General features: G+C 44.6%; 1 protein-coding gene across 7 annotated transcripts in view; it reads left to right on the top strand.

Annotated features, from left to right (window-relative positions):
* The window catches only part of SH3BP2 (SH3 domain binding protein 2), a 93,195-nt gene that overhangs the window by 8,302 nt on the left and 58,866 nt on the right, over positions 1–26,027 (top strand). For 2 of the 7 annotated variants that reach the window (XM_073342709.1, XM_073342703.1), the window contains exon 1: positions 20,264–20,570. The exons of 1 other annotated variant lie outside the window; for it this stretch is intronic. The gene's annotated coding sequence lies outside the window, so the exon portion shown is untranslated. Of the gene's footprint in view, positions 1–20,263; positions 20,571–20,936; positions 21,409–26,027 lie in introns of those variants that run through there. 4 more of the 7 variants (XM_073342704.1, XM_073342705.1, XM_073342708.1 and 1 more) reach the window with 4 other exon arrangements.

Raw genomic sequence — 26,027 nt, 5'->3', positions numbered from 1 at the left:
ACCCCCTGATCTGCTTCTTCTCCCCAGGCCCTGCCCCCTGCTCGCTGCTCTCCCCCCTCCCCCTTACTAGTCACTCAATCCTCTCCACATGCCACCCTCACCAGCAGGGCTCCTCCTGCTCCGGGGCTGGGATGGCACCTGCAGCCCCCGAAGCAGAGCCTGCCTGCCCAGGAGATGCAGGTAGGGGACGGCCCTGGCTGAGCAGGGGCTAGTGTGGGTTGATGACCCGGCACCTCCCTGCCTGCAGTAACCTGACTTTTGGTGTCCGGTCAGTATATGCAACCAGACGCTGTCAGGTTCCCCCTTTCGACTGGACTTTCTGGTAGAAAACTGGACACCTGGCAACCCTATATCGGAGTGATTGTAAAGATTTAAAAATCAAGATTCAAATAAGTGGCTATTTAGGAGAAATTAAGTGGAGGGGTTGGCTATTATTTAAAGCATCCCAAATGTTACTGAGATGATGAGTTCCACGGAAGTCAGTTTTTTGTATATTTATGTAAATGTTAGCAGTTATTCATGAAGGTAGACACACATGGGATACTAGTTTGTATAACACAATTTTACTATCCTACTTACAGTTAAATACATGCCATGCTTAAAGAATTCAAAAATACTATTCAAGGATCTGATCTAATCCTGAACAAATAACATAACCTGGGCAAAATTCCTGAGAAGGCTGCAGACCATACACAAAACAAAAGAACAATTGTCCCTCTCAGATGCTATGACTGTGCATGGGGATCCTTTTCAGTACTCTTTCTTGGCAATCCTCTCTATTCCTGTCCCAAAGATGAGAGATATCACAGCAGGCCTGGGACCCAGTATAGCCACAATCTCATTGTTCAACCTACACACAACCCAGAAGTAATCTAAATACATAATCGGTCACATTTTTATATCACTTTTCTATCTGTGGATCTCGAAGTGTAACAACCATTAATTAATCTCACAATAACCCTATGAGGTATGGAAGTATTATTCCCATTTTACAGATGGGGAGATTGAGGCCTAGAAAGGTTAAGTAACTTGACCAAGGTCAGGTAGAAAATTTGTGGCAGAGCTAGTTAGAGTCCAGAACTTTCAGTCCCATATTGTAACCATATGATCATCTTCACCAGTGATCTATAATTAGTTTTTCTTTTAGCAATTCATGCTGTATTATGTTTTGTATTTTTACTTGTAATGATTAAAGCTGGTGTGATAATTTGTAAATATAATTTTAATTCAATAATGTAATGGTTGAATACTAGGTCCATTTATTGGATGTTGAATTGGGCAAGTAGAAAAACTAAATGAAGTGAAAGGCCCACTACTATAGTGGTTAGATGTTGTATTTTTCCCCATTTTTTTATACTGGTGCATAATATTTATTTTGTACTCCATTGATTTAATGTTATTTTGTCTTATTTTAAAATAAATGCTTTTTCAAAGTAATTTTAACCCCCATGCAAAGAATAGTTCCTGCACACAGTTTTATAACTGGCTGCATTCTGTGACATGGAAAAATATTTTAGATCCCTTCATATACTAATGTGAAAGTGAGACTAAAGTTCCAATCCTGCTTGTAGTCAAATCAATGGCTAAACTACCATGACTTCAGTGAGAGCAAGACCTGGCACTAGTACACTGCTCAACAACATTATTGCTTATAGGAATGACACTTTTTGGCTTGAAAAGCTAAATTAACTATTATTAGAATATATGAATAATATAGATGCAGCTGTCAGGGGAGAAATCATTTACATGTCTGATATGTTTAACTAAACAAATGCTATTTTTAACTATTATTTAACTAAACAAATATTATATTTATAATTAGAAGCACAATTTATGCAAAATATACTCTTTGATGTTCAAAGTGAGCTATCTGCATGGGTATTTAGTTAACATTAGAGAGGGCAGGGGACAGAGTGCATATAGCATACCTCTCAATCTGGTTCAAAGACACAAAATGAGAGGGACCCATAATTCTAAACAGGAAGCCTGTAATACTGTGGTATTCCTTCCTTTAGTGTGAATAACTCTGTAATGTCAGTTTCATTATTCTGTATTTCTGATCTACAATAAAAGGGGACACTAGATTTGTGGGGAAAGTAGCTGACTTTGAGACTAAAATGAGCCATGTCCTTCAAAAGAAGGTACAGCTGAGAGGTACGTCAGTGAGCAGGACTATATATTTTTTTAACCACGGTACAATATAAATAATCATAAAGGGTCAAACTGTGCACTTCTCAGGGCACATTCCAGTCCTACTGAAGTCACTGAGGCTCAGATCCTCAAAGATATTTATCTTCCTAACTCCCACTGAACTCAATAGAAGTTAGGTGCTTAATTACCTTCAAGGATATGAGCCCATGAGTCCGTCCATTGACTTCAGATGGTGCAATATCAGGTAGCTCCATCTGATGCTGGCAAAATTTTCAGACTTTATTAGGAGCAGAATGAGTCATGGAGTTGCTTACTGACTTCAGTGAGTTTTACCTGAGCAAGAATTGAGGAACAAATCCTACTTTCTCTTCTGTGGTTACACAAGACTCCCAACTTGTGTCAGAGGAGGAGGCCCCAGGACCAAGCCCAGCTACCATGGCTTAGCTCAGCAAAAAGGATTTAGCCCTGAGTGTGGACTGCAGGATTTAGCCCAATAATACATTGCATTCTTCATGCCTTTAATCTGAGGATCTCAAAGTACTTTACAAGCAATAACAAATTGACCATTTCAACTCCCCTGTGGGATAGAGTAAGGGAGATGTAAAATACACTTTATGCTGAAAGTATGTGGTTGCTCCGTCATGTTTGGGAAAATAAATTGCAATCATCTGATTTTTTCCCCCTGGTTATGCCTCAGAGTTAGCAGAAGGAACAAAGATCTATGGGTAAACAAAATGAAGACTGAGAAACCCATAGCATACAGTTAGAGACTGGTGGGATTTGAATTTTGAAATTCAGACCCACCTTAATTTTACACTATCCCTTATACCCTCTATATCATACTATATTGCCTTCCCAGAGCCTCAGTAGCTCAAACATTAGCTTACTATCGGCTACAAATTACTACAAATTAGCTTGCTATCGGCTTCCTGCTTGTCATGGAAATTGTAAGCCTTGAGGGCATTGGGTAATAATAAGGCTTTGGTTGATTATTGCAATGTTCTGGCTTTCCGTGGTGTGCAGTGACCTAGCACACTGGGGCAGGCTGGCAAGAAACAGCAGGTTGGCATTCTTCCTACTGTATCCTCATTTGACTTTGCTATGTGATACAAACAATGGTTGTAGTGTCAAAGTTATTCCTTAGAACTCCACTAGCCTCTCCTGTGTTTATTTTGTCCTGTATTGTCCTTGCTTGTGCCTTTAGACCATAACAGGAATCGATTCTGTTCCTTGTTTGACTAACATTAGCTATCTAAAAATGTCATATACATTTATGATGCTAGAGAGAAAATAAAATTGCCTGTCAGTGGTAAGTCTTGAATAATGGTTACCTCATATTTCCCTAACCCAATTCCAGTCTAACAGATTTTGCCACAGGGACTGTTACAGATGGGCCTGTGATATAGCATTAGCCTGGACAAATTTGCCTGGAAAATATTGCTCTTGAAATATTCTTTCAGGTCTCAAGTCAGGGACTTCTGTCAGTCCTGTTTCGCTATGTCAGTCACAGTCACTGAGTATGTGCTCTTCTGAATTGCACTGAACAGTACCATACAGTGTCCCTGATGAAACAACACTGCCTTGTTTCTTTTAGTCATGTGTTTTGCTTATTAGTTGAATTCTTGGCACATTTTTTGGACAGATGTCTACACTTGTTACAAACCCAATGCTGTCTTTGCGCTTCTGGTTGTTAAATTTGGCTTTTTAGGAACTTAGAGCTCCTTTCATTTATTGGCCGGAAGAGGGTCCAGGCCCTTCTTGGTGACTTGCTGTATCCCTTACCATCAAGAAAGTTTGATGAGGAAACCAGAACTTTCTCACCTTTACAGTTGGCACCTCTAGGTCAGAATTCAGGGTACAGGACAGTTCAGCTCAGTCTCTGTGCATAGATATTTCTGAGAAGTTTTCAACCTGGCTCATGCTGAGACTCCAGGTTTAAGCCTGTACACTACACTTCCAGTATTGATCCAAACCTTTCAAACTGTGCATTCAAAGCATAGGAGTCAGCACAGGATCTAATCTTGCAGAAATTTCTAATGCTTCCTCTGAACCCAATTCAGCTCCCATTGAAGTCTGTGGCAAAAATCTCATTGGATTCAGTGGCTGCGGGGTTGGGCCCTGTGTGAGCAATGGATTTAACATGGCAGCTCAGGTGTTAGGAACCAATTAAATCAGCAAGCAAAGCTTATCAGATGGCTGCAGAAATATCCATCCATCCATGCTCTTTTATACTAATGAGGAAGCAGTTTATCATATATATTGACAGTTTCAGTTGTCCCTCTAATCCTATTACTCACTGGATTTCCCCCAACTGAATACTCCTTTCCAGTCAAAACATAATTATCTTCTTCCTCCTCTGCTTCTAGCTTCATTTTCTCCAGCTCAGACTTTTGCTTCACCGTTAACTGTACCAGAGTCGCTGATTTCGTTTTATCCTTTCCATCTTGGCTCCTTTTTCTCATTCTTTTTTTCCTCATCCACACATGGAATGACTTTCCTGAACAGATCCATAAGGCTGCTACCCTCTCCTTCTTCAGCTCCTTTCAAGAACCTCCTCTATGGTGACTGCTACCAGAAATTAGCAAACTAGGACACAAGCAGGAATAGTTTATATTATTTCAATTTTTAAAAATGTGTATTAAATTATATATATTCTGATTGCATCCATCTCCCAGATCCCTTGTAGGTTGCTTGGATTTCTAGGTCCTGTCCTGCAAGCAATTACTCATATATACTTAATTTTATACAAGTCAAAGTCTCGTTGACTTTAGTGGAACTACTTGCATGTGTAAAGCCAGGAATATGCCCAACTTCAGGATTGAGATCATAGACTGTAAGCTCTTTCGTGCAGGCACCAGGTCTTCCTATGCCCATTGGAGCCTAAATACTACTGAAATATAAATACTAAGTCATTAGTTCTTCTCTTTGTTCTCATGTTAATTATTTTCCAGTAGTTTTTTCTTTGTATTAAATAGAATCATAGAATTGTAAGACTGGAAGGGAATTCGAGCACTCGTCTAGTCCAGTCCCCTGCACGCATAGCAGGACTAATATTATCTATATTTTAAAGAAGATGAATTACCGAGGAGAGAGGGACAGATGAAAATACATCAGCCAACACAACCCTAGAGTTATGCATTAATTCTTAGCAGTGACATAGCATGTGCTTCACAGGCATGCATTGGTCCTTGCAACACTTCTGTGGGATACGTATTTCTTTCAAATGGGAAAAGTGAGACACAAAGAGTGAAATCCACTATTGGTTTGAAGGGCCACCACATGGGGCAGTACAACACCCTGATGCTCCACACGATCAAGTGATGGTGTGGCCATGCAGGCTTGTCTGTGCCTTTTAGCGTACTGTGGAAATCATCTCTGTGCCAGGCTTTCGTAGGCCAGTGTTAACATTCACTTTGGAGTGGAGTTGGGGTGGAGCGTGGGGGCCAGGAGGGGCTAGTGGATCTGACTCAGGGAGGCTGCAACTCCTACTCCAGCACAGAATATGTGGATTGATGCTGCAGGGAGGCTGCCAGCAGTTCTGTGGTATGAGGCTAACATGCTCCTTCTTGCAGGCTCCACAGACACATTTCAGTGGAATTAAAATGCATTCACTCACTTCCCTTTGCATGACACAGTGGGCAGATGTCTCTCTCAGGGTATGTCAACGCTACGAAATTAGGTCAAATTTGTAGAAGTCGGTTTTGTAGAGAGCGTTTTTATACAGTCGATTGTGTGTGTCCCCACACAAATGCTCTAAGTGCATGTAGTCGGCGGAGTGTGTCCACAGTACCGAGGCAACCATCGACTTCCAGAGCGTTGCACTGTGGGTAGCTATCCCACAGTTCCCGCAGTCTCCACAGCCCATTTGAATTCTGGATAGAAATCCCAGTGCCTGATGGGGCTAAAACACTGTTGTGGGTGGTTCTGGGTACATATTGTCAGGCCCCCCTTTCCTCCCTCCTTCCGTGAAAGCAAGGGCAGACAATCATTTTGCGCCTTTTTTCTTGAGATACCTGTGCAGACGCCATACCACAGCAAGCATGGAGCCCACTCAGCTAACCGTCACCGTCAATGTCTCCTGGGTGCTGGCAGACGTGGTACTGCATTACTACACAGCAGCAGTTTATTGCCTTTTGGCAGCAGACAGTGCAGTATGACTGGTAGCCGTCGTCAATGTAGTCCTGGGTGCTCTTTTAACCGACCTCGATGAGGTCAGGGGCGCCGGGGCAAACATGGGAGTGACTCAGCCAGGTCATTTCCCTTTTAAATTTCATCTCGTGGCGATTCAGTCCTACTGGCAGTGCACTGTCTTTTAATCAGCAGCCAGCAGAAGATGATGGCCAGCAGTCATACTTCACTGTCTTCTGCCAAGCACCCAGGAGATGACGATGGCTAGTAGTCGTACTGCACAGTCTGCTGCCCGCAAGATGTATAAAGATAGATGAAGTGGATCAAAACAAGAAATAGACCAGATTTGTTTTGTATTCATTCTCTCCTCCCTCCCTCCGTGAAATCAACGGCCTGCTAAACCCGGTTTTGAGTTCTGTCCTTGAGGGGGCTATTCTTTTTCTCGCAAAGCCACCCCCTTTGTTGATTTTAATTCCCTGTAAGCCAACCCTGTAAGCTATGTCATCAGTCGCCCCTCCCTCCGTCAGGGCAACAGCAGACAATCGTTCCGTGCCTTTTTTCTGTGCAGACACCATACCACAGCACGCATGGAGCCCGCTCAGATCACTTTGGCAGTTAGGAGTACATTAAACACCACACGCATTATCCAGCAGTATATGCAGCACCAGAACCTGGCAAAGCGAAACTGGGCGAGTAGGCGATGTCAGCACGGTGATGAGAGTGATGAGGACATGGACACAGACTTCTCTCAAAGCACGGGCCCTGGCAATGTGGGCATCATGGTGCTAATGGGGCAGGTTCATGCGGTGGAATGCTGATTCTGGGCTCGGGAAACAAGCACAGACTGGTGGGACCGCATAGTGTTGCAGGTCTGGGATGATTCCCAGTGGCTGTGAAACTTTCTCATGCATAAGGGCACTTTCATGTAACATTGTGACTTGCTTTCCCCTGCCGTGAGGCGCAAGAATACCAAGATGAGAGCAGCCCTCACAGTTGAGAAGCGAGTGGCAATAGGCCTGTGGAAGCTTGCAACGCCAGACAGCTACCGGTCAGTCGGGAATCAATTTGGAGTGGGCAAATCTACTGTGGGGGCTGCTGTGATCCAAGTAGCCAACACAATCAAAGATCTGCTGATATCAAGGGTAGTGACCCTGGGAAATTTGCAGGTCATAGTGGATGGCTTTGTGGCAGTGGGATTCCCTAACTGTGGTGAGGCCATAGATGGAACCCATATCCCTATCTTGGCACCGGAGCACCAAGCCAGCGAGTACATAAACCGCAAGGGGTACTTTTCAGTAGTGTTGCAAGCACTGATGGATCACAAGGGACGTTTCACCAACATCAACGTGGGATGGCCGGGAAAGGTACACTCGCATCTTCAGGAACTCTGGTCTCTTTCAAAAGCTGCAGGAAGGGACTTTATTCCCAGACCAGAAAATAACTGTTGGGGATGTTGAAATGCCTCTAGTTATCCTTGGGGACCCAGCCTACCCCTTAATGCCATGGCTCATGAAGCTGTACACAGGCAGCCTGGACAGTAGTCAGGAGTTGTTCAACAACAGGCTGAGCAAGTGCAGAATGGTGGTAGAATGTGCATTTGGACATTTAAAAGTGCACTGGCGCAGTTTACTGACTCGGTTAGACCTCAGCGAAACCAATATTCCTACTGCTTGCTGTGCGCTCCACAATATCTGTGAGAGCAAGGGGGAGACGTTTGTGGCGGGGTGGGAGGTTGAGGCAAATCGCCTGGCTGCTGGTTATGCACAGCCAGACACCAGGGTGGTTAGAAGAACACAGGAGGGTGCGGTGCGCATCAGAGAAGGTTTGAAAACCAGTTTCATGACTGGCCAGGCTACGGTGTGAAAGTTCTGTTTGTTTCTCCTTGATGAAATCCCCCGCCCCTTGGTTCACTCTACTTCCCTGTAAGCTAACCACCCTCCCCGCCACCCTCCCCTTCGATCACCACTTGCAGAGGCAATAAAGTCATTGTTGCTTCACATTCATGCATTCTTTATTAATTCATCACACAAATAGGGGGATAATTACCAAGGTAGCCCAGGAAGGGTGGTGGAGGAGAGAAGCTCCAGGAGGGGTGGTGGAGGAAGGAAGGACAAGGCCACACAGTACTTTAAAAGTTTAATACTTTAAAACTTATTGAATGCCAGCCTTCCGTTGCTTGGGCAATCCTCTGGGGCGGAGTGGCTGGGTGGCCGGAGGCCCCCCCACCGCGTTCTTGGGCGTCTGGGTGAGGAGGCGATGGAACTTGGGGAGGAGGACAGTTGGTTACAGAGGGACTGTAGTGTGGTCTGTGCTCCTGCTGCCTTTCCTGCAGCTCAACCATATGCTGGAGCATATTAGTTTGATCCTCCAGCAGCCTCAGCATTGAATCCTGCCTCCTCTCATCACGCTGCCACCACCTTTCAGCTTCAGCCCTCTCTTCAGCCCGCCACTTACTCTCTTCAGCCCGCCACCTCTCCTCCCGGTCATTTTGTGCTTTCCTGCACTCTGACATTGTCTGTCTCCACACATTCGTCTGTGCTCTGTCAGTGTGGGAGGACAGCATGAGCTCAGAGAACATTTAATCGTGAGTACATTTTTTTCACCTTTTAATCTTCGCTAGCCTCTGGGAAGGAGAAGATCCTGTGATCCTTGAAACACATGCAGCTGGTGGAGAAAAAAAAAGGAACAGTGGTATTTAAAAAGACACATTTTCTAGAACAATGGGTACACTCCTTCACGGTAAACCTTGCTGTTAACATTACATACATAGCACATGTGCTTTCATTCCAAGGTCGCATTTTGCCTCCCCCCAGCGCATGGCTAGCCCCTCCACCCTTAAGAAAAGCACCCTATTTCAACCAGGTGACCATGAATGATATCACTCTCCTGAGGATAACACAGAGAGATAAAGAACGGATGTTGTTTGAACGCCAGCAAACATACACTGCAATGCTTTGTTGTACAATGATTCCCGAGTACGTGTTACTGGCCTGGAGTGGTAAAGTGTCCTACCATGGAGGAAGCAATAAGGCTGCCCTCCCCAGAAACCTTTTGCAAAGGCTTTGGGAGTACATCCAGGAGAGCTGCGAATGCCAGGGCAAATTAATCCTTTCATATGCTTGCTTTTAAACCATGTATAGTATTTTAAAAGGTACACTCACCGGAGGTCCCTTCTCCGCCTGCCGGGTCCAGGAGGCAGCTTTGTGTGGGTTCGGGGGGTACTGGCTCCAGGTCCAGGGTGAGAAACAGTTCCTGGCTGTTGGGAAAACCGGTTTCTCCGCTTGCTTGCTGTGAGCTATCTACAACCTCCTCCTCATCATCATCTTCTTCGTCCCCAAAACCTGCTTTTGTGTTGCCTCAATCTCCATTGAAGGAGTCAAACAACTGGGGCTGGGGCTGGGGTAGTGGTGGCTGAACCCCCATAAAATGGCATGCAGCTCATCATAGCCATAGGTTTTGGGCTCTAACCCGGAGCAGCCGTTTGCCTCTCTGGTTTTCTGGTAGGCTTGCCTCAGCTCCTTAAGTTTCACGTGGCACTGCTTCGGGTTCCTGTTATGGTCTCTGTCCTTCATGCCCTGGGAGATTTTGACAAATGTTTTTGCATTTCGAAAACTGGAACGTAGTTCTGATAGCACGGATTCCTCTCCCCATACAGTGATCAGATCCCTTACCTCCTGTTCGGTCCATTCTGGAGCTCTTTTGCGATTCTGGGACTCCATCATGGTCACCTCTGCTGATGAGCTCTGCATGGTCACCTGCAGCTTGCCACGCTGGCCAAACAGGAAATTGAAATTCAAAAGTTCGCGGGCCTTTTCCTGTCTACCTGGCCAGTGCATCTGAGTTGAGAATGGTGTCCAGAGCAGTTTCAATGGAGCACTCTGGGATAGCTCCCGGAGGCCAATACCGTCTAATTGTGTCCACAGTACCCCAAATTCAACCCGGCAAGGCCGATTTCAGCGCTAATCCCCTTGTTGGGGGTGAAATAAGGAAATCGATTTTGAGAGCCCTTTAAGTAAAAAAAAAAAGGGCTTCGTCATGTGGACGGGTGCAGGGTTAAATCGATTTAACGCTGCTAAATTCGACCTCAACTTCTAGTGTAGACCAAGGCTTAGTTTGCACACACAGTGCCCATAAAAAAGTATGGCACAAGTTCCTAGGTATTTCCAGGTCTACAGCCGGGATGCTCAGGACAAGATGCAGACATAGCCTCCTAACAGCATTCAGGTCCCCTTATCCTCCCACCCCCATTAAATGGAATCCCCTTCATTCCCCATTTATACCCTTCATTAGCATATTTAATCCACTTCATTCTTTGCAGATTGAGATTTTCAGACTCCCAAAATATTTGGATGCCCAATTCTTATTCATCTTAATGGGAATTGCGTGTCCAAATCTCTTAGGAGGCTTTAAAAACCTCAGCCATTAAATCTCCTAGTGTTCGTGCTTTATAAGCACAAACACAAGCTAAACACCACTTTTTCTGAAAGGCCTTATCCCTTTCTTTGGCTTGAATTCACTCCCAGCAATCCTGCTGGTATAAGATAACACAAAGGTTTTGTTTACACTAACAGTAGTTTCCTATTGGAAACTTTGCAGCTACGATGTTTGTATCACTTTGACAGCATGAAAGTAATTTACTCAGCAGTAGACTGGAATTATGTTTTCCATAACTGTGTACTTTTTTTGTAACAGAGTGGAAAGAGTGGGAGGAGATCACAGTATGACGTGGTCTACTCAGATTATTAAATACATGGAGGGGCTTTCAGAGGATTATTAGTATTTGGAATTCTCTATCCCTGCAGATACTGGTAAAATCCACTTACTTGGATTCAAAATGGGAAAAGAACAATGAGACCAGTTTCACTGAGGGGGTATGAATGGGGATAAGTGTTTAACTGTTGTGTTTCTTGATCACATGCACAGAGTTAAATTGACCACTGCATTTTGGGTGAGGAAGAAATCTTCCCCTGATGTACCTGGCAGAAACTCTTCTGTTTTCCCACCTTTCTTTGGAGGACTGAACAGGAATGATCAGATAAGATCAGGTGGTCACACCCCATGCTATCAATTTCCAGCCCTTGCAGCGGATGGGTGTTGGTGAACCGTGGTCCTTCCTGTCTGTTCTCATGTGTGTAATCGCCAGCAATGGGTTGCCCAGTGCCATCCTGATAAACAAGGACAGTAATTAATTTTATGACTTGCCACAGCCTTTCACTGCTGCAGGGAAACAGTGCTGAAAGGAGGAGATACAGGCTTCATTCAGACGAGGATGATCAGATAGCAAGTGTGAAAAATCAGGGTGAGGGGTAATACGCACCACCTATATAAGAGAAAACCCCAAATATTGGGACTGTCCCTATAAAATTGGGACATCTGGTCACCCTAATTTAGACATATCCTAGTGAATGGAAATTCCCAGCTAAAACCCCTGGGCACAATAGATTGCTCTTCCCTTCATCTAAATTTCTGTTGTGCGCATATTTCAAATATCTTCCCTCCACCCCCCACAAACACTTTATTCCCCTCCCCGAACTGCGCAGCCTCTGCAGAGCCATAATTGAGCCCTAAAATAGATTGACTTAAATTAACTGCAATATGTTTCAGTATTAGTGTAATTAGTGTAAAAAGAAAAGGAGTACTTGTGGCACCTTAGAGACTAACCAATTTATTTGAGCATGAGCTTTCGTGAGCTACAGCTCACTTCATCAGATGTTTACCGTGGAAACTGCAGCAGACTTTATATACACACAGAAATCATGAAACAATACCTCCTCCCACCCCACTGTCCTGCTGGTAATAGCTTATCTAAAGTGATCAACAGGTGGGCCATTTCCAGCACAAATCCAGGTTTTCTCACCCTCCACCCCCCCACACAAATTCACTCTCCTGCTGGTGCTAGCCCATCCAAAGTGACAACTCTTTACATAATCAAGTCGGGCTATTTCCTGCATAGATCAAGGTTTTCTCACATCCCCCCCACCCCCATACACACACAAACTCACTCTCCTGCTGGTAATAGCTCATCTAAACTGACCATTCTCCAGGTTTAAATCCAAGTTAAACCAGAACATCTGGGGGGGGGGGGTAGGAAAAAACAAGAGGAAACAGGCTACCTTGCATAATGACTTAGCCACTCCCAGTCTCTATTTAAGCCTAAATTAATAGTATCCAATTTGCAAATGAATTCCAATTCAGCAGTTTCTCGCTGGAGTCTGGATTTGAAGTTTTTTTGTTTTAAGATAGCGACCTTCATGTCTGTGATTGCGTGACCAGAGAGATTGAAGTGTTCTCCGACTGGTTTATGAATGTTATAATTCTTGACATCTGATTTGTGTCCATTTATTCTTTTACGTAGAGACTGTCCAGTTTGACCAATGTACATGGCAGAGGGGCATTGCTGGCACATGATGGCATAGATCACATTGGTGGATGTGCAGGTGAACGAGCCTCTGATAGTGTGGCTGATGTTATTAGGCCCTGTGATGGTGTCCCCTGAATAGATATGTGGGCACAATTGGCAACGGGCTTTGTTGCAAGGATAAGTTCCTGGGTTAGTGGTTCTGTTGTGTGGTATGTGGTTGTTGGTGAGTATTTGCTTCAGGTTGCGGGGCTGTCTGTAGGCAAGGACTGGCCTGTCTCCCAAGACTTGTGAGAGTGTTGGGTCATCCTTTAGGATAGGTTGTAGATCCTTAATAATGCGTTGGAGGGGTTTTAGTTGGGGGCTGAAGGTGACGGCTAGTGGCGTTCTGTTATTTTCTTTGTTAGGCCTGTCCTGTAGTAGGTAACTTCTGGGAACTCTTCTGGCTCTATCAATCTGTTTCTTTACTTCTGCAGGTGGGTATTGTAGTTGTAAGAAAGCTTGACAGAGATCTTGTAGGTGTTTGTCTCTGTCTGAGGGGTTGGAGCAAATGCGGTTGTATCGCAGAGCTTGGCTGTAGACGATGGATCGTGTGGTGTGGTCAGGGTGAAAGCTGGAGGCATGCAGGTAGGAATAGCGGTCAGTAGGTTTACGGTATAGGGTGGTGTTTATGTGGCCATTGTTTATTAGCACTGTAGTGTCCAGGAAGTGGATCTCTTGTGTGGACTGGACCAGGCTGAGGTTGGTGGTGGGATGGAAATTGTTGAAATCATGGTGGAATTCCTCAAGGGCTTCTTTTCCATGGGTCCAGATGATGAAGATGTCATCAATATAGCGCAAGTAGAGTAGGGGCTTTAGGGGACGAGAGCTGAGGAAGCGTTGTTCTAAATCAGCCATAAAAATGTTGGCATACTGTGGGGCCATGCGGGTACCCATAGCAGTGCCGCTGATCTGAAGGTATACATTGTCCCCAAATGTGAAATAGTTATGGGTAAGGACAAAGTCACAAAGTTCAGCCACCAGGTTAGCCGTGACATTATCGGGGATAGTGTTCTTGACGGCTTGTAGTCCATCTTTGTGTGGAATGTTGGTGTAGAGGGCTTCTACATCCATAGTAGCCAGGATGGTGTTATCAGGAAGATCACCGATGGATTGAAGTTTCCTCAGGAAGTCAGTGGTGTCTCGAAGGTAGCTGGGAGTGCTGGTAGCGTAGGGCCTGAGGAGGGAGTCTACATAGCCAGACAATCCTGCTGTCAGGGTGCCAATGCCTGAGATGATGGGGCGCCCAGGATTTCCAGGTTTATGGATCTTGGGTAGTAGATAGAATATCCCAGGTCGGGGTTCCAGGGGTGTGTCTGTGCGGATTTGATCTTGTGCTTTTTCAGGAAGTTTCTTGAGCAAATGCTGTAGTTGCTTTTGGTAACTCTCAGTGGGATCATAGGGTAATGGCTTGTAGAAACTCGTGTTGGAGAGCTGCCGAGCAGCCTCTTGTTCATATTCCGACCTATTCATGATGACAACAGCACCTCCTTTGTCAGCCTTTTTGATTATGATGTCAGAGTTGTTTCTGAGGCTGTGGATGGCATTGCGTTCCGCATGGCTGAGGTTATGGGGCAAGTGATGCTGCTTTTCCACAATTTCAGCCCGTGCACGTCGGCGGAAGCACTCTATGTAGAAGTCCAGTCTGCTGTTTCGACCTTCAGGAGGAGTCCATCTAGAATCCCTCTTTCTGTAGTGTTGGCAGGGAGACCTCTGTGGATTAGTATGTTGTTCAGAGGTATTTTGGAAATATTCCTTGAGACGGAGACGTCGAAAATAGGATTCTAGGTCACCACAGAACTGTATCATGTTCGTGGGGGTGGAGGGGCAGAAGGAGAGGCCCCGAGATAGAACAGCTGCTTCTGCTGGGCTGAGAGTATAGTTGGATAGGTTAACAATATTGCTAGGTGGGGTGAGGGAACCATTGCTGTGGCCCCTTGTAGCATGTAGTAGTTTAGAAAGTTAGTTAGTTATTAGTGTGAGACTAAAGGTGATATGTATCAGAGGGGTGGCCGTGTTGGTCTGTATCCACAAAAACAATGAGGAGTCCGGTGATACCTTAAAAACTAACATTTATTTGGGCATAAACTTTCGTGGATAAAAACCCCACTTCTTCAGATGCATGGAGTGAAAATTACAGATACAGGGATAAATATACTGACACATGAAGAGAAGGGAGTTACCTTACAAGTGGAGAACCAGTGTTGACAAGGCCAATTCAGTCAGGGTGGATGTGGTCCACTCCCATTATTGATGAGGAGGTGTCAATACCAAGAGAGGGAAAATTGCTTTTGTAGTGAGCCAGCCACTACCAGTCCCTATTTGAGCCCAAATTAATGGTGTTAAATTTGCAAATGAATTGTAGCTCTGCAGTTTCTCTTTGAAGTATGTTTTTGAAGTTTTTTTGTTGAAGTATGGCTACTCTTAAATCTGTTATAGAATGTCCAGGGAGACCAAAGTGTTCTCCTACTGACTTTTGTATGTTACCATTCCTGATGTCGGATTTGTGTCCATTTATTCTTTTACATAGAGACTGTCTGGTTTGGCCAATGTACATGGCAGAGGGGCATTACTGGCATATATCACATTAGTAGATGTGCAGGTAAATGAGCCCCTGATGGTGTAGCTGATGTGATTGGGTCCTGTGATGGTGTCACGAGAGTAGATATGAGGACAAAGTAGGCAACGGGTTTATTCTAGGGATTGGTTCCTGGGTAAGTGTTTCTGTCGTGTGGTGTGTAGTTGCTGGTGAGTATTTGCTTCAGGTTGCAGGGCTGTCTGTAAGCAAGGACTGCCCTGCCTCCCAAGGTCTGTGAGAGTGAGGGATCATTTTCCAGGATAGGTTGTAGATTGTTGATGATGTGCTGAAGAGGTTTTAGCTGGGTGCTGTACATGATGGCCAGTGGTGTTCTGTTATTTTCCTTGTCGGGCCTGTCCTGTAGTAGGTGATTTCTGGGTACCTGTCTCGCTCTGTCAATCTGTTTCCTAACTTCCCCAGGTGGGTATTGTAGTATTAAGAATGCTTGATAAAGATCTTGTAGGTGTTTGTCTCTGTCTGAGGGATTGGAGCAAATGCGGTTGTATCTTAGGGTTTGGCTGTAGACAATGGATCATGTGGTGTCCTGGATGCAAGCTGGAGGCATGTAGGTAAGTATAGCGGTCAGTAGGTTTCCGGTATAGGGTGGTGTTTATGTGACCATCGCTTATTTGCACTGTAGTGTTCAGGAAGTGGATCTCTTGTGTGGACTGGTCCAGGCTGAGGTTAATGGTGGGGTGGAAATTGTTGAAATCCAGGTGGAATTCTTCAAGGGCCTCCTTCCCTTCCAGATGATGAAGATGTCATTAATGTAGCGCAAGTAGAGTAGGGGCGCTAGGGATGAGAGCTGAGGAAGCGTTGTTCTAAGTCAGCCATAAAAATGTTGGCATACTGTGGGGCCATGCGGGTACCCATAGCAGTGCCACTGACTTGAAGGTATAAGTTGTCCCTTAATCTGAAATGGTTGTGGGTGAGGACAAAGTCACAAAGCTCAGCCACCAGGTGTGCCATGGCCGCATCAGGGATACTGTTCCTGACAACTTGTAGTCCATCCTCGTGTGGCATATTGGTGTAAAGAGCTTCTACATCCACAGTGGCCAGGATGGTGTTTTCAGGAAGATCACCAATGCATTGTAGTTTCCTCAGTAAGTTGGTGGGGTCTCAAAGATAGCTAGGAGTGCTGGTAGCGTAGGGTCTGAGGAGAGAGTCCAAATAGCCAGATAACCCTGCCGTAAGAGTGCCAATGCCTCAGATGATGGGGCGTCCAGGTGTTGGGGCTGACCGCCCGTTACCTTGGGCTATTGTTACAGAATGGTTCGGAGGGAGCTAGTAGTGAACTGGCTTTGACCGGCCAGGCTGGCTTGCAGACACTTGACTGGATAAACAAGGAAAGAGATAAGGAAGGCCTGGAGAGTGTTGAGTGTGGGAATAGAGAGCAGTACTGTTTCTTGCCAGAGCCTCCTTGTGGGTGAATACGCCCCCACCCCCCATTGAAGGAGATGATGATAAAGGGAACTATGAGAATTGCTTTAGATGAACAGTCTCACCTGCGGACCCTGGCCTTGTGGGTGCCCAGGAATTCCCCATGCTGGAGCAGTGCCTGCTACAAGCCCACAAGGACAAGGCTGGAGGGTCCAGGACTGTGCATAGCAGAAGCGGTGTAAGCATTGATTCTTGCTTGCTTGCTGGAAAGCACGTATTTAGTAATGTGTGAAGGCTGGGAAGCTTATTATATTTTGGCAATAAAACCAGTTATACTTATGTACCTGGTGTGGTATCATTGAGTGTATCCGAGCCTCCCGCTCCCCCAGGGTTTCCATGTTTATGGATCTTGGGTAGCAGATAGAATACCCCTGGTTGGGGCTCTAGAGGTGTGTCTGTGTAGATTTGTTCCTGTGATATAGCAGGGAGTTTCTTGAGCAGATGGTGTAGTTTCTTTTGGTACTCCTCAGTGCAATCAGAGGATAGTGGCCTGTAGAATGTGGTGTTCGAGAGAGGCCTGGCAGCCTCCTGTTCATAATCTGACCTGTTCATTATGACAGCAGCACCTCCTTTGTCAGCCCCTTTGATTATAATGTCAGAGTTGTTTCTGAGGCTGTGGATGGCGTTGCATTCTGTATCGCTGAGGTTATGGGGCAAGTGATGCTGCTTGTTCACAATTTCAGCCTGTGCACGTCTGCAGAAGCACTCTGTGTAGAAGTTCAGTCTGTCATTTCGACCGTCAGGAGGAGTCCACGCAGAATTCTTCTTCTTGTAGTGTTGGTAGGAGGGTTCCTGTGGTGCACTGTTCAGTGGTGTGTTGAAAATATTCCTTGAGTCGGAGATGGCGAAAGTAGGCTTCCAGATCACCGCAGGGCTGTATCATGTTTGTGGAGGTGGTGGGGTGGAAAGAGAGTCCCCGAGATAGGACACACTCTTCTGCCGGACTAAGTGTGTGGTTGGATAGATTAACAATATTGTTGGGTGAGTTACGGGCACCACTATTTTAGCCCCCTGTGGCATGTAAATGGCTTGTCTTGTGTTTGTAAAGTCCAGCCATGTGGAAGTTTGTGTGGAACGTTGGTTTTGTATGAGAGTCTCCAGTTTTGAGAGCTCATTCTTGTTAAAGGTGATATGTGCCCAATGAACACGGAAGAAATACTCTATATGCAAATATTTGTTCTTATTTTATCTATTTATCTTTGTACCTGAGAGCCTTTTCCTGCCTCTTTAGGGCTTCGATTAACACAACTACACAACATCTTTACATTTAAAATATTTCTATTTTTAAATGCTAAATGTATGTTTCTTGGAGGAACAGTTAGTATCTTCATATATCCAAAAAGCAAATATTCTTTACTTATATTATAGTTGCATTCAGAGGCTCCAATCAAGATCAGAGCCTCTCTGGGCTGGTTTTCTTGAAGTTTTGTTTCTGTGATTTCAGTTGCAATATATTCCCAGATGGTGACAGAAACTAACGTAAGCAGAAGGAAATTAAAGCAATACTGGCTGTAAGTCCATTTTAGCATGATAGAGTGCACATCACCTGAGAAATTCTTGAGATGCAAAGTATCTTTCAGATTCAAATTACCAACCTACTCAAGAATCTGAAAATTGGGAATGTGTTAGAATCACAACATAATCTCAGTTGTTCAAAGGACATTAAAATGTCATACTGTGTTTGTCTGGCACTTCCCTGACAAATTTTATTTTCAATCAGAATATGAATTTGAGGTTTGGCATAAATGTCTCAGCTTCTTGAAAATGAACATGTTTTCAAATATAGTCATAGAGAATTTTACAGAATGGTTGTTATGAGTGTAAAAAAATATAGCAGATTTGAAATGCTTTTGCATTGTGCTTGAAATTCCACCCAGTGCAGAGGACTTATTCCAGGCTCTCCACACCACTTAAGCCTCAAATTAAGAACTAGGACCCAGATCCTGCAAAGACTTAGGCCTGGTCTACACCTATAATTTAGATAAATCTAGTTATGTCACTCAAGGATGTGGAAAAATTCACACCCCTGAAAGCGGTAGTTTAACCAATCTAAGCTCTGGTGTAGAGACCGCTAGGTCAACAGAAGAGTTATTCCATCAACCTAGGCTACCATTTCTTGAGGGGGTGGATTTACTACAGCAACGGAAAACCCCCTTTTGTTGCTGTATTAAGTGTCTATGCTACATTGCTACAAAGGCATAGCTGGAACTTTATACGTGAGTAGTCCCCCCTTAAAGTGAACAGGATTATTTACGCTTAAAGTTAAGCATGTGCATAAGTGTTTGCAGGATCGGGGTCTAAATGCCAACCTCATTGAAGTCAATGACAAAACACCTTTAGATTACTCTGGGCTAGGATTTTGTCTCTAAGGGCTTAAGTGGTGTGGGCAGCTTTGCAGGGTCATCTGCAGTGGGGTGAATATCAACTTTTAAAACATTCAAAAGATTGGAAATGGGGAAAAATGTAAGTTTTTCATCTACTATGATACATCTACACTCTGTGTTGTACATCCTAAAACCAAAGTCAGTTATTATTAGAGTGTAAAAGTTAGTGAATAAAGTATCAGGAGTGGTAGGGAGAGGCTAATTATGTATTTACCTCAGTAGAAAGAAGTGTAGTCTAGTAGTCTGAGTACAGAACTGAGAGCCGTGAACTCTTAAATTCAAATCCTATCTCTGACAATGACTGGCTGTGCGGCCATCAGCAAATCACTTAGGATAAAATTTTCAAAAGCTCCTAAATAGTTTAGGAGCCTAAAGTCCCATTTTCAAAAAGTGATTTAGAGACAGATTTTTATCTAAAGATGCAGACAAGTGCCTAGTGCAGTGGAAAAAACAGTAACGTTTTGAAAAATGGCGGCGGGGGCGGGAACCAAAATACAACGAGAAGATGCATTTTATTTCAATTTTTTAATTGAAAACTTAAAAACCTGAATTTTTTTGAATGAAACTTTGTTTGAAAATTAAAATAAAACAAACCGAACAGCTCTAGTGCATTCATTAAACCAGATTACAGATGTGTTTATTAAACTGATAATACCTTGTCCTCCTTTATTTTACAGATGGGGAACTAAGGCATAAATAAATTTAGCCCCTGCAAAAATTTATGCATGTTTCACTTCAAATATGTGGGTTGCCCTAGTGGATTCAAGTTAAACACATGATTTCACTGGGATTCCTCACCACAAGTGTAAACATATCTTTCAAAGCTCAGACCCCATGTGACAGCAAGATAGTGACAGAGCTGGGACTAGAAGCCAGATATCCTTGCTCCTGCTTGGCCTGTCCTCATCTCTCTTTAATAGCCACAATGCCCACAACAACACAAAAGCTCATTTACCACTGGGGTGCAAAGTGATCCAGGAGCAGATCTAGACAAACACAATCACGATCTGCTGCTGGCTTCAAAATGACTAGTAACGCATAAACCCTGGCGTGCGTAGAAGTACATGACGGGCTCGCTAAAGAAAAAAACAAACAACACTTTTTGTATGGGGCTAATAGTGTTAGGTCAGATTCACCCTCAGATTGGACTTGACAGTCCCAACATCCTTCAGACCTGCGCACTGTCACTCACGGGCCTGCCTCACCACGTCTCGTTGCAGGCAGCCCGTGACTTTCGCGGGGCGGGCTGAGCCTCTCTCCTGCACCCTACCTGGGCCGCCGCAGTCCCGGCCCCTTCCCCGCGCCCACAGAGGTGCAGCGGGGGGCGCGCGGGAGGGAGCCGGGCGCGTCTCGGGGAGGAAGAGCCGAGCTGGAGCAGGTGGAGGAAGCGGCCGGGCTCCCAGGGAGCAGGCAGGGGCTCGGCTCCAGCGCTGGAAGGGGCTGCGCGGCCGGGCCTCCGCTCCAGGTGCGACTGGAAGCCGGCGGCAGCCAGGTGAGCTGCTGGCGGGGGGGCTGAGCCACAGCGCCCGGGAAAGAGCCTGGCCGCCCCTGCTCCGCTCCCTGGGCGGGTTGGGGGGGGTCTCCTGCTGGCTTAACCCCTTCCAGGCCGCGCCCCCGGGGATTGCCTGGCGGGGCTGTCTTTGGGGCGCCCTTCCCGTGGCCCTGGGCGAGCCTCTCGCCCCCTGCCTGCTCCTGCTGCACGGTAGGAGGGGGGCGGCCCCTCGCCTGCTGCCTTTCGCGGGATGGGCTGCGGGGAGGCCGCTCGTGGCTCCGTCCCCGGCAGCGCGCTGCAGCAAGCGCTCTAGACTGGGGGCGGCCCCGCTCTGCTCTCCTGGCCGCGGGTGGGGTGGGGGGAGTTGTGTGTGGCATTAGTCACGGAGCGCTTTGCAGACTAAGCAGCATTGCTTAGGTCGAGGGCTGCCGGGCTAATCCTGCAGCCGTAGCCTAAAGGCGGCTGGAAACTCCGATGACTCACAGTGGCTTAAAAAATTTTAAAAAAAGTTTTGTTTCAAATGCAAACATTCCCTCTTGGTGAGCCGGGCACGTTTTGAGTTGCTGGGACCTGTTGGCGTATTGTGTGTTTTGCACCCATTATTTGGCTTCAGAGAAATTACCTGCAACAGGTCCAGGCTGGAAGCTCAGCGTACTATCCGCAGGGCTTGGAACGCGGCATGCCTGGTGTAGTTGGTGCTAGAAAGGTGCTTATGGTAGGGTTGCCAACAGTCTCTTATTACAAGGGATGGCCCTTATTTCTTCATCTCTGTGTACAACAAGATCAGGAGTTGCTGAGTACTTCAAAAAGCTGCAAATAATACTTCTGGCAAGTGTAGGTGAGTGCTGCTTATTACTATTGCTAATATTAATTATAATAACGATGATGATATGGAGAGGAGAGGTGGGGTGCTAAGAAAGCAGACCCTTATTTTTGACAACTTTAGCAACCCTAAAAATAGTATGCCTGTCACCATGGTTTCTCAGAGGAGAGTCTCTGTGGTAGTCCTTAGGGGAGAATAGATCTAGCATCTGACCCTTGCAATCAGCATTCACTCCTCCTTTCAGATCTCTCTTTGGTTTGTGTGTCTGTAGATCAGAATCATAGAATATCAGGGTTGGAAGGGACCTCAGGAGGTCAGATGGAGGGAGGGATAGAGCAGCTCAGTAGGGTGAGCCCAGAAGTCTGTTGTATTTGAGGGAAAGTAGGGGGAGACTTGTACGGAAACAACTTACATTGTTTCCAGGTCAGACTAGATGATCTTCTTTTGGCCTTAGCACAAGGCACCCACTCAGATTCAAACAAATTCTGTCTTTTAAAAATCATCACTTTCCAACTAACTTTGAGCCTTTATGGTGTTTTGGTATTTGAATTACAAACTGTAGGCATTCACAAGTGCTTCCTGGTATTTTTCCAGTCATGTGAAAGTTAGATATTAAAGCATAAGGCTGAGAGGCTTTTTAAAGGTGAGGTGTGCAAAGAACTAGATGGCTTAAAAACATTTTCCTCAGGGACAGCAGTGTAGTAGTGGTAAGATATTCCTTAAGCCCCTGAAAGCTTTGAAGATCACTTTCCTCTGCTTTAAACATACCTCCAGTCCCCTCAGGCTTTGCATCTAACGTTTATCTGAGAAACTGAACTCTATGAACATCCCTGCTCAGGTCACCAGAGCTGGGGAAGCTGGCTTAGGTAATAGTATGTAGTGGGATCTGGGTCCTTGAATCTTTTAGGTGACCAGCTTGAATCCAGCCCAGGTCAATGATGACTGAAAGCTGTTGCCATCCAGAATTAAAGGGAGGAGGGTGCGAGGGGGAGGAGGAAAGAAGTGAATTGGCCTGCTTCTCAGTGGAAAGTTCACATTCCAGAAAACACCATAATAATTGGCATGTTTTGAGCTTGTGAGTAACAGAGAAGGCCAGGAATAAATGAGCATGGGGACTTACCTGCTCTTGTACTCCTATGAGGTGGCTATCATGGGTAGGCTGTGGGCCCATCGTTGGGGTGATGTGGAGACGCTTCTCCTGCTGCTGTTTGTGCTGTATTTGGTCTGTAGATGTGAATCACTTCAGCTTTCAGTGTGGTGTTAATCTGCCACTTTCCATGAGTCCTAGTATTGTATTTAGTTAAAGGTATTTAAAATAAATTATCTGATAGGCTTGCTGCTGTGAATGGCTAGTCTCTGCCTCCTACTAGCTTGTGAATCTGAGACTGGGATCTGAAATCAATTCACATGGCCAACTACATATCTCCCTTCTTATTTCTAATTTTTATTTATTTGTGCAGGAATGTATAGCTGCAGACTCTGGAGCATGTTTTATTCAGACATAACTTGCACACCAGATGCAAAACATTAATTTCCTTTTATCTCCAAAGATGTTAGAATGTTTCTCTTCCTCCCCACCACCTTTCTGTATTTCACCATGAGGAGGTGAGTCATTGATCTCTAGTCAGTGCCCCACTGATAGGGAGTTACTAGTGAGCCTGCATAGTGGTAGGTTAAATACTGTTTCCTTTATAATCTCATCTCTGTGTGTTTTTGTTATAAATCTCCAAATGTTCAATAAACTCCTTTTGGCTTGAATTTTTTCATGCTTTGTCAAAGGCAAGAAGACAGATTTTTTTTTTTCTTCTTTTGGGGTGTGGAAGGAACCACTTTTTGGCTAAGGTTTAAATCTTTGTATTTGTGATCTCTCATAGCTCAAAAATGTATTGTTGCAGAAATTTCAGGCTGGTTTATACAGACTTATTCATAAGACCAGTATTGTCACAATTTAGATCCTGATGCTTTAAGTTCCCATGCACAGATAGACGCTGCACATAAGCTTGCAAGAGCACATCCTTAGTTTTCAGTTTAGTTACTAAAGATCAAATACTTGAAGGGGTGCTGTCGGGTCAGCCTACATTTTCTTAAGTAATATTTGACAAAACCTAATGCCAATAGAAATGTTTCCACTGAAATAAAAATATGAATGGGAACAGTTTATTTTTAAAAGCTATCTAGCATTCTAATGTAGTGGCTGAAAACCAAACATTGCAGTTATTTTTCCGATGCATGCAATCAGAAACTGAAAGATTAAAAACTGAATGGTTTGTTTACATTGCTCAAACTGATAGAAATGCAAGAAATGGACAGTCTAAAGCCTGGAGCCTACAAACTCTTACAGCTGTGCTTAATTTTACCCATGTGAGTAGTCCAACTGTCTTTGATATGAATAAAATTAGGCAGATGTGCATTTGCAGCATAAGAACCTAAGAGGTGAAAAATAAACTCAATTTCTAAAAATCTGAGGTGCTAGCAACACAGGTGGTTAATTCTCTCTCTTTTTTTTTTATATGAATTTTAACTTGTAAGTGTCCTGTTACTGTTGGAATTTCTGTCCGGTTGCATGGTGCTGAACATCTGACAAAAACAACAATTACAAGTCTTCTGGCAATTCATCATATTTTTACTTTCGGTGGGACGTGTAGCCCTGTGAGCATCTGGTCAGTTATTTGTTGGTGGTTTAGGCCCTGATCGTACAGATGCTTACGGATGCGAGTAGTCCCATTATACATAAAATTACTGTATGTATGTAAGTGTTTGCAAGATCAGGATCTGAGTTTATTGCTTCTGCAGGCCCGTTTGTTTTCTAGAAGTGTCAGATTTTGCCAAGATAACTGATAGGTGAGTCTTGTAATGTTGGTGAGGTGTTTAGCAGTTACCACCTCCATGAGACCTTTCCTACCCAGATATAGTGGCCCAGGCAGCCTCCAGAGTTTCATCAGAAATACCAAATGACCTTGGAGTACTTCACCCTGCATTCAGTCTTTTGACGCAGAGGATTCCAAGGGTTTCTGTTGATGCTGCAAAACCTGAAGGATTTAACAAATGGGAAGTGTGTTACACCTTTTAGGGCCCCGATTAACCTGTACAGGTCCTAGGGAAGGAGTGTTATAAGTCCTCAGGCCGATCCATGTTGCTGGGGGAAAAAATTCTGTTAGGCCCCAGGTCTTTGTGACCTATTGATCCTTCTCCAAATAGCCAGCAATGCTTGTAACTTCCATGGAACCTCACTCTCTTTTAAATGTGTCCCTTAAGTGAGGCACTTCAGAGTTGCCTCTAAAGGCTGTGGTGAGTTGGGGCAAACCAGGATATTACAAGAGTCTGTGGGAGGAAGCTGGGGTGCAGGCAATTGAATGGAGGGGTCATGGAATAGCTGAGATGATGTGCGAGCCTGGTTGAAAGGAGGCTTTTTGGGAGGGGTGTGGCGGGATGCTAGCCACCTTCTCTAATGAGAATGTGGAATGGAGTGTGTATCTTTTAAACTGTCTCTTTCACATTTGTATATGTCCGCCTGTTCTTATGACACAGATGCATTTAATGATCATTTGTTTTTGTTTTTTCTCCTGGGCTTTTCAAAGTATCCTATGTTAAAGTGTCTAGATCAAATAAGGAATATAAAACACATCCTTAATTGAAGACTGAGGCCAGTTGAGGAATCTAAACTATGTTCTTTGTTGAAAAGAGTCCATGAGACACTGAAATATATTGAGTGCTAATTTTTTAAACTACACTGTGAAAACTGTTTCACAAGAACATAAGAATGGCTGTACTGGGTCAAGACCAATGGTCCATCTAGCCCACTATCCTGTTGTCGAGCAGTAGCTAGTGCCAAATGCTTCAGAGGGAATGAACAGAATAGGGCAATTATTGAGTGATCCGTTCCCTGTCTGGCAGTCAGAGACTTAGGGACACCTGGGACTTATTGCCATTGATGGATCCATCCCCCATGAACTTGTTTAATTCTTTTTTGAACCCAGTTATACTTTTGGCCTTCACAACAACCCCTGGCAATGAGTGTCACAGGTTGACTGTGTTGGGTGAAGAAGTACTTCCTTATGTTTTAAGCCTGCTGCCTATTAATTTTTTGGTTGACCACTGGTTCTTGTGTTCTATGAAGGGGTAAATAACACTTCCCTGTTCACTTTCTCCACACCATTCATGATTTTGTAGACCTCTATCATATCCCGTCTTAGTCATCTCCTTTCTAAGATGAACAGTCTGTCTTTTTTAATTTCTACTCATATGGAAGCTGTTCCGTACCCCTAATCATTTTTGTTGTCCTTCTCTGTGTCTTCCAATTCTAATGTATCTTTTGAGATGAGGTGACCAGATCTGCATGCTGTATTCAAGATGTGGGATACCATGGGATTTGTATAGTGGCATTATGATATTTTTTGTATTATCTGTCCCTTTCCTAATAGTTTCTAACATTGTGATAGCTTTTTTGACTGCCGCTGCACACTGAGAAGATGTTTTCAGAGAAATATCCACAATGGCCCCAAGATTTCTTTTTTGAGTGGCAGTAGCTAATTTACACCCCATCATTTTGTATGGTGTTGGGATTATGTTTTCCAATGTGCATTACTTTGTATTTATCAACATTGAATTTCATCTGCCATTTTGTTGCCCAGTCG

Source organism: Lepidochelys kempii, chromosome 4, assembly GCF_965140265.1.
Source record: "Lepidochelys kempii isolate rLepKem1 chromosome 4, rLepKem1.hap2, whole genome shotgun sequence".
NCBI classification, from domain to species: Eukaryota; Metazoa; Chordata; order Testudines; family Cheloniidae; genus Lepidochelys; species Lepidochelys kempii.
The sequence above is the reverse complement of the archived record's forward strand: the minus strand, read 5'-3'. Positions and strand labels throughout refer to the sequence as shown.